The sequence below is a fragment of the Arvicola amphibius genome, chromosome 8 (genome assembly GCF_903992535.2).
Source record: "Arvicola amphibius chromosome 8, mArvAmp1.2, whole genome shotgun sequence".
Classification (NCBI taxonomy): domain Eukaryota; kingdom Metazoa; phylum Chordata; class Mammalia; order Rodentia; family Cricetidae; genus Arvicola; species Arvicola amphibius.
Window position 1 is genome coordinate 16,986,337 of NC_052054.1, and position 7,207 is coordinate 16,993,543.

A 7,207-nucleotide genomic window follows, 5' to 3' on the forward strand; every position below is an offset into this window, starting at 1 on the left:
TGCACCCTCCTACCCGCGGGGACGGCAATGACCCGCCCGCGCCTCCCTTAAAAAGCAAGGGAAAAAACAATCCAGCGGGGGCTTTCTTTCTTTTACTTTTTCTGTTTTCCCCCACGTGCAACTTTCCCCCAAATCGCGGAAATTGGAGGCAATCTCTAGAAAATTCTCCCACAGTTGTAGTTGGCGGCGGGGAGCGCGGGAAGTGGCCAGTGGAAAGTGCACAGGCGAACTCTTGGCCGCAGGTCCCGCTGCAGGTTGGCTGTTTTTATTAGTGTTGATGCCTATGCTCAAAGCGAGGTGCTGAGTCTTCTTGGCTCGGCTGTACACACACACAGAGAGAGACACACACAGATACAGAGAGAGACAGAGACAGAGACAGAGAGAGAGACACACACAGATACACACACACAGAGAGAGAAAGACAGAGAGAGACAGAGACAGAGGCAGTGAGACAGAGACAGAGGCAGAGAGAGAGACAGAAAGAGACAGAGACAGAGAGACAGAGAGAGACAGAGACAGAGAGAGGTCCACAGTGAAGGCAGGCCTGACCTAGTGTCCTCCTGCCACCACCTCACCAAGTCGCCACTGCGAACATCCCCAGCATCCCTCCTGAAGCCAGCACCTCCTGCCTCAGTCCTCCACCCCTGTGTCCCCCAGGGAGGCTGAGGCTCTGCCCCTTTCTTTGCTGCCTTCCCAGGTGGAGTGCCCACCTCCACCGCAGACACCTGGCACCTGGTCTCAAAAAAGCAACCAAAGTGACAAATTCGAAGGGGTGGGGAGGAGCGCAGACCAAATGTGCCACAGTCAATGCCCAACAAGACCACACAGGCTGACTCCCTTCCTCAAGACCCTCCACACACTTCACCCTGTGTGCACAAAAGGAAGAGAAAATACAAGTCTCTTCCCCCCCCCCCCCCCGTTTTTCCTTCCCTTTTCTCTCTCTTTTCTTCCTTTTTCACACTCCTTTCTTCAGAGTGAGATGCCCACAGACTCCCCCACCAATCGCTCCAAGCCACTTTCCCACATTCCCCCCACACCCAGGATTAATTTTTCTCCTTTTCTGATCTCTTTCCCAAGACAACGGTGAGGTTCCTTCCCTCTCTAGATAGAGAAAATTTCATTCTCACCTAGGAAAAAAAAATGGGGCTGGAGAGATGGCTCAGTGGTTAAGAGCACTGCCCACTCCTTTGGAGGTACTGAGTTCAATCCCCAGCAACCACATAATGGCTCACAACCATCTGTAATGAGATCTGGTGCCCTCTTCTATCTGATGCTCTCTTCTGTCATAGTGGCATACATGCAGATAGAGCACTCATATGAATAAATAAATATTTTTTAAAAAAATCAATGAATGACTTTGGCACAGACCCAGGTGCGGATTAGAGATTAGATCCAATCAGCTGCTTCTTACCCCCAAAGTATCTCTTTCCTTTTTCTCTGTCTCATGTGTCTTCCTGACAAATGAATCCTCCAGAGCTGCAGGCACAGTGCTCAAATGCTCCTCCAGTCAGGATTGGGGAGAGGGAACCCCCTGGTGCCTGTCACCCATAGACTTCCCCTTTACTGCATCTGAGCCTTTGCTACAGGAAGGCAACCAATTGAGAGGCTTGGCCTAGGTGGCAGCCCACAAACACTGGTTCAGGTACATCCCTTAGCAATCCAATCCTTGTCCCTGATGCTTCTGAGCTGGGTCAAAGAATGGCCTGAACAAATGGGAAAGACTGAGAAGGTTATAGATTTCTTTGTCTTCATTTGCACTTTCCTTTCCTTCCTAAGGCAATTCTCAGAACAGTGAATCCACCATGTGCTGGTTAAAAGTGTGCATTCAGCCATTAAAGAGTTGGACCTACCCAGGGACTGAATACATGCCACAGGTCAAGAAAAAGAAGAAATGAAGTTCTAAGCTTGTATGGCGTTTAATATCCCTTTTCGAGACTGGAAAAATGCATAATAAAGTCTGAAACTTGCACTTTCTTCTGCATCCTAAATGGGATTTCTTTTGACAGCTTCAGCAGGTTAGGCCTCTGTTCTAAGGAATGCTGGGAGTTCTACTTCAACTTAGAAATCCTTGGTGATGTACCTAGGCTAGAAGATGGGACCTCCAGCTTAATGTCGTCAGGCAAGATGGCTGAGTTCTTCTAAATAGCAAACCCTGCCTTTGTCAGGGCGTCAAATCTGGATCAAGCTAGTATTGTGTTTCAATACTGACAGTTTTCTCTTATGGATGGACTGCAAAATGGCTTTGGGGGAGTTTATGGTTCCCCTTTTCTAAAAGGTTCTGGGACAGACAAAGCCATTAAGGTTGCAATACATACCTGTTTGTTTTGCATCTAATGAATGCTACAGGAGTCTTTCTCTGCTATTCTTGGCTGAAGCCTAGAATTTAAATATATCACAGATGGAAATTCCATATTTAAAAGCCTTCCCCTAAAAACTAAGATTATTCTTGATTGAATGTTTTCCCCTAAATAAAGTTCTTTGAACAATTTCACAAAATAAACTCTTAAATCTTTCCTCATGCCAGTGAAATTACCCTAGATTACCACCCATTACTTCGGTTACTGTAGAGGCCAGCTCTCCAACTCCCAAACAGAGATACATGGCTTGACATGTGTTTTGGAAAACAGGTACTAACTAATCTTGCAGAGTTTAAATGAGTTCATAAAATAAGCTTCACGTGTTGTATGCACAGCCACTGACTGGTTCAGGGGTGTGCAGCAGGGACTGTCTGGTTAGTGAGAGCTATTGATTACCTCAGACCACCACCTGAGGACTGATTTTAGTCCTTGAATTCAACTTGCTTCAAAGACAGCTTCATTAGCAGACAGGATTTTTAGCTTCTCCCCTTTTCCTCCCAACTCTTGAACAACACGAAGTGAAATGGCCAAAGGCAGACTACAGGAGAAAAAGGCCAGGAGTTTTGTGGTGACCTAAGACTATGCTCCCAAGAAAATCAAAATTAATTTCAAATTCCTGTTTCTAAAACTCCATCCATCTCAAAATCTTTCTCTAGAAAATTTTAGGTGGGTGATATTTCTATTTCTAGCGTGTGTGTGTGTGTGTGTGTGTGTGTGTGTGTGTGTGTGTGTGTGTTTTCTTAGGCATTTATTCGATAGTCTGGGTTTTTTCAACTAGATTGTGGGGTTTGATTTGATTTGGTTTTGGTTTGAAGTCTTCTATAGAAATTCAGGCTGGTCTAGATTCATACATAGCAGTCATTTAACTCAGCTCCCTAAGGGCTGAGGTACTACGGTTTGCTGTCATGCCCACCTGCCCTTCCTACAAGGTGCCTGAGATGAAAAGATGCCCAAAAGTAACATTATGTGCAACTTTGTTCAGTAGTAAACTATGGTAGCAAGAACAACTGAGGCTTGCCCTTACCAATAAGATGTACATCGAGGATGTATGATGGCCCATTATCTTAGAAGGAATCTGTGAGGAACAACCAATCCGAGAAGACCTATTACAGTCAAGGGTTTAGAGAGTATGCCTTCCATAGAAACCTGCTCTGGTGAAATGGGGATGGTTTGATTGGATACAATACATTGTGTCTCTGCTCCAGAAGTCACTGTGGAAACTTTGTCTCTAATTGCTATAGCACAGCATAGTAGAGATAGTGAAGATATTGAAGACCTGTCAGAATACAGATTTTAAAAACTGCCCCCCCAAACCTGGAACAACACCATCACAGACAAGCAGAAATAACTTTACAGCTAGATGCCAATTTTGTTCTTAACATAAATTGGTACTGTCATCAGTACATTGGGCCACTGTTGGTGGAGTCTTCTTGTTTGTTCCCAGCCACCCAGACCCAAAATAATCACACAGAAATTATATTAATCACAACAATCTTTGGCCAATAGCTTATGAATACTTTTACCTAACTCTTACATCTTAAATTAGCCCATTTCTATTATTTAGTATTTTATCAGAAGCTTGTGGCTATCCGGTAAGTTTCTGTCCAGTGTGTCCTTCAACCGCTCCATGGCCTCTCTGACTCCACCTTCTTTTTTCCTCTATCTATGCTTGGAATTCCTGTCTTGTTTTATTCTTCGCTGCCATTGGTTCATGCAGATTCTATATTAACCAAATGGAAATAAAACATATCCACAATATGCACAATATCCCTCACCAGATCACTTTTCCTGGAGAAAAGCAATATGCTAATAGAATTTCCTTTGCCATGCCCTCCATTTTTTAAAGCAGGGGTGCAGAAGTGGAGTGGAGGGAATGCTCACCTGGGGAACTATTTCACCTTCATGTGTGCATTGTACTAGATGTCAGAGGGGCCTGAATGAGAAGCATGGCCTCTCCTCACCTCCACACAGAGACCACCCCTGACCATGAGCAGGAGTCAAGAAATGAACAAAGCAAGTGACCCTCTCATGGAATGGGGCAGGTGGATGGTTCTTGTTTTTGTTGCTGTTTTGTTTGCTTTTTCTCTCTGGGTGATTTAACTGAACCAAAAAAGATTCAAGTCCCCAAGAAGAGGAGCAGAATTCTTAAGCCAGGTGTTCACATAGTAGAGAAAGCCACTAGTCAATGCAGGGAAATAGAACTGAAAGAAGCACAGATACACAGACACACAGATGCACACAATACACACACACACACACACACACACACACGGAGTAAAGACAAGAAGTGGTGACGACCACATATTCATACATGTGAAAGGACATGGAATCCAGTGACATCCCACAAGGTTTTCAGCCCTGGATCAGTGGCCTTGTCAGACATCTCCTCTGTGTAAAAAGAGAAGGCACCTTAGCCACACTTCCCTCTAGACCTGATAGACAAGGTGATGTTCTGATTTGTAATCTTTTGGGGTGCAGACTTCAGACTCCTCTGAAGCCTTAGGAAACAGTTTATCTAAGAGAGCCCTGGTGACCTGGAACCCAGGTGACACACAGCCCCTAGGACAGTGGATGTCAACTTCCTAATGGTGTTATCCTTTAACACAGTTTCTCATATTGTGGTGACCCCATAAAATTATTTTTGTTGTTCCTTCATAGCTAGCGTTATGAATCATAGTATAAATATCTGATATGCAAGCTATCTGGTATATGGCTTGTGATCACTGTGAAAAGCCCTTTGAGCCCTCTAAAGGGCTGAGACCCATTAGCTGAGGACCACTTCCCTTGGAGCCCCTTGACCACCACAGTCCCCTCTGTTCCCAGGGTCTCTGCTGTCTTTAGGTCTGGCTCTTGGATCTTGGGCAGACCTCCAGAAATGTTGTGGGGTATTCACCAGCGAAGACAGCTCAGACATGGATTTGAAACCCCAAAGCCCACTCCAGTGACCCACTTCCTCCAACAAGGCCACATCCACCCCAACAAGGCCACATCTAATAATGCCCCTCCCTGGTTACCAAGCATTCGAATTTATGAGCTTATGTGGGCCTATGTGTGCCATTCTTTTTTAAGAAACCACAAATATATACTGAGGTTTAAAAAAAAGCATAGAAAGCTGGAAAGATTGCTCAGTGATTAAGGGCACCAGCTGCTTTTCCAGAGGACCTAAGTTCAAATACAAACACACACATGCTCACAATAACAGTTATGTGTAGCTTGAGTTATAGAGAACTGCAGTTCCAGGAATATGACACCCTCCTCTGCCCTCCAAGGGCACCAGGCATGTACCTAGTGCACAGACATATATTCAGGCAAAACAACATGCATACATATACAATAAAATAATATTTAAAACTTGTATGAAGCAGGGCGGTGGTGGCGCACGCCTTTAATCACAGCACTCGGGAGGCAGAGGCAGGCGGATCTCTGTGAGTTCGAGACCAGCCTGGTCTACAAGAGCTAGTTCCAGGACAGGCTCTAAAGCTGCAGAGAAACCCTGTCTCGAAAAACCAAAAAAAAAAAAAAATATGAACATTTATCCTAAGCAAAAATCCAAATTTGATAGTCCTGGTTTTTTTGTATATAAATGTTATTTACTTGAAACAAACATTAAAGATAACTTTCTGGAAAGAATCTGCCGTACACAGGAAAAGTACTGTTAAAGGAAACTATGAAGTAATATATTCTTACATTAGGCTAAGGAAGACTTCCAGTTAACAATCTTGATCTATACCCTAAAAACAAAGAGCAGAGCAAACTAACCTCTGGAAACCAAAGAATGAAAACAAGAATGATAAGATAAGGATCTTTTAAAAAAGTAGAAAATACAGACACACTATAAAAAATCGATGAAGCAATAATAAGGGGTAATGTTCCTTTACCCCTTGTACTCCCTGCCCTCACTTGCGCATCAATGGGCAAGGAAAGTTGAATCAATAAATGTGATACACCAAATGAAGAGAATAAAAGGCAAAAACATCATCATCCCATCAACAAATATAGAAAAAGATAAGGTGTCAAAACTCAACCCACTGTCTGATAAAATCTATCAGTAAACTAAATATGGGAAGAATGCACACCCACACACACACGCACTAAGACTTACAATATAATACAGATAGCAGAATACCTAACAGTGAGAAGTTGAAGCCAGGAAGGTGCCATTCTCACCTTTTCTCAATGTGGCACTAGAAATCCTGGCAAATTGGGCAAGAAAAATACATAAAATGCAACAAGATTAAAAATGAAGAGGTTAAGGAGTTTCTGCTTGCATATGACATGATAACAAGCTTATAAAACTCTGGGGTCCAGCAAAAGATGCTAGGAGTAATAAATTGTGTATAAACTTGTAGGATAAAAAATCAGCAAACAAAAATAACCAGTTGTATTTACATACACTAACAACATTTGATCAGAAAGTTAAAATAAGAGAACTGCTTCAACAATTTCAGGCAAAGAGGTAGAAGAGCTGAGAATAGAAATTCCAGACAGATGAAAGAAACTGAAGGGAACACAACTAATTGGGGACACACCCTGTATTCATTGATTGTAAAAAATACAGTTACAATGTTCATACCAAAGTGACCTACAGACTCAGTGATCTCTCTTAAAATCCCGCTAATATTCTCCATAGAAAAAGAAAAATGCCAGGCATCATCCCAGCACTTGGGAGGCAGAGGCAGGTGGATTCCTGTGAATTCCAGGCCATCCTAGTCTAGAGAAACCATGTCTCAGGAAAAAAAAGAAAAGAAAGAAAGAATGAATGCACTTGCCAGTGAGAGCAAGGACAAGCATGCAAAGAGCAGAGCTTCCTTCTTAGTGTCTTTTATATAGGCGGCCAGCAGAAAGTGTGG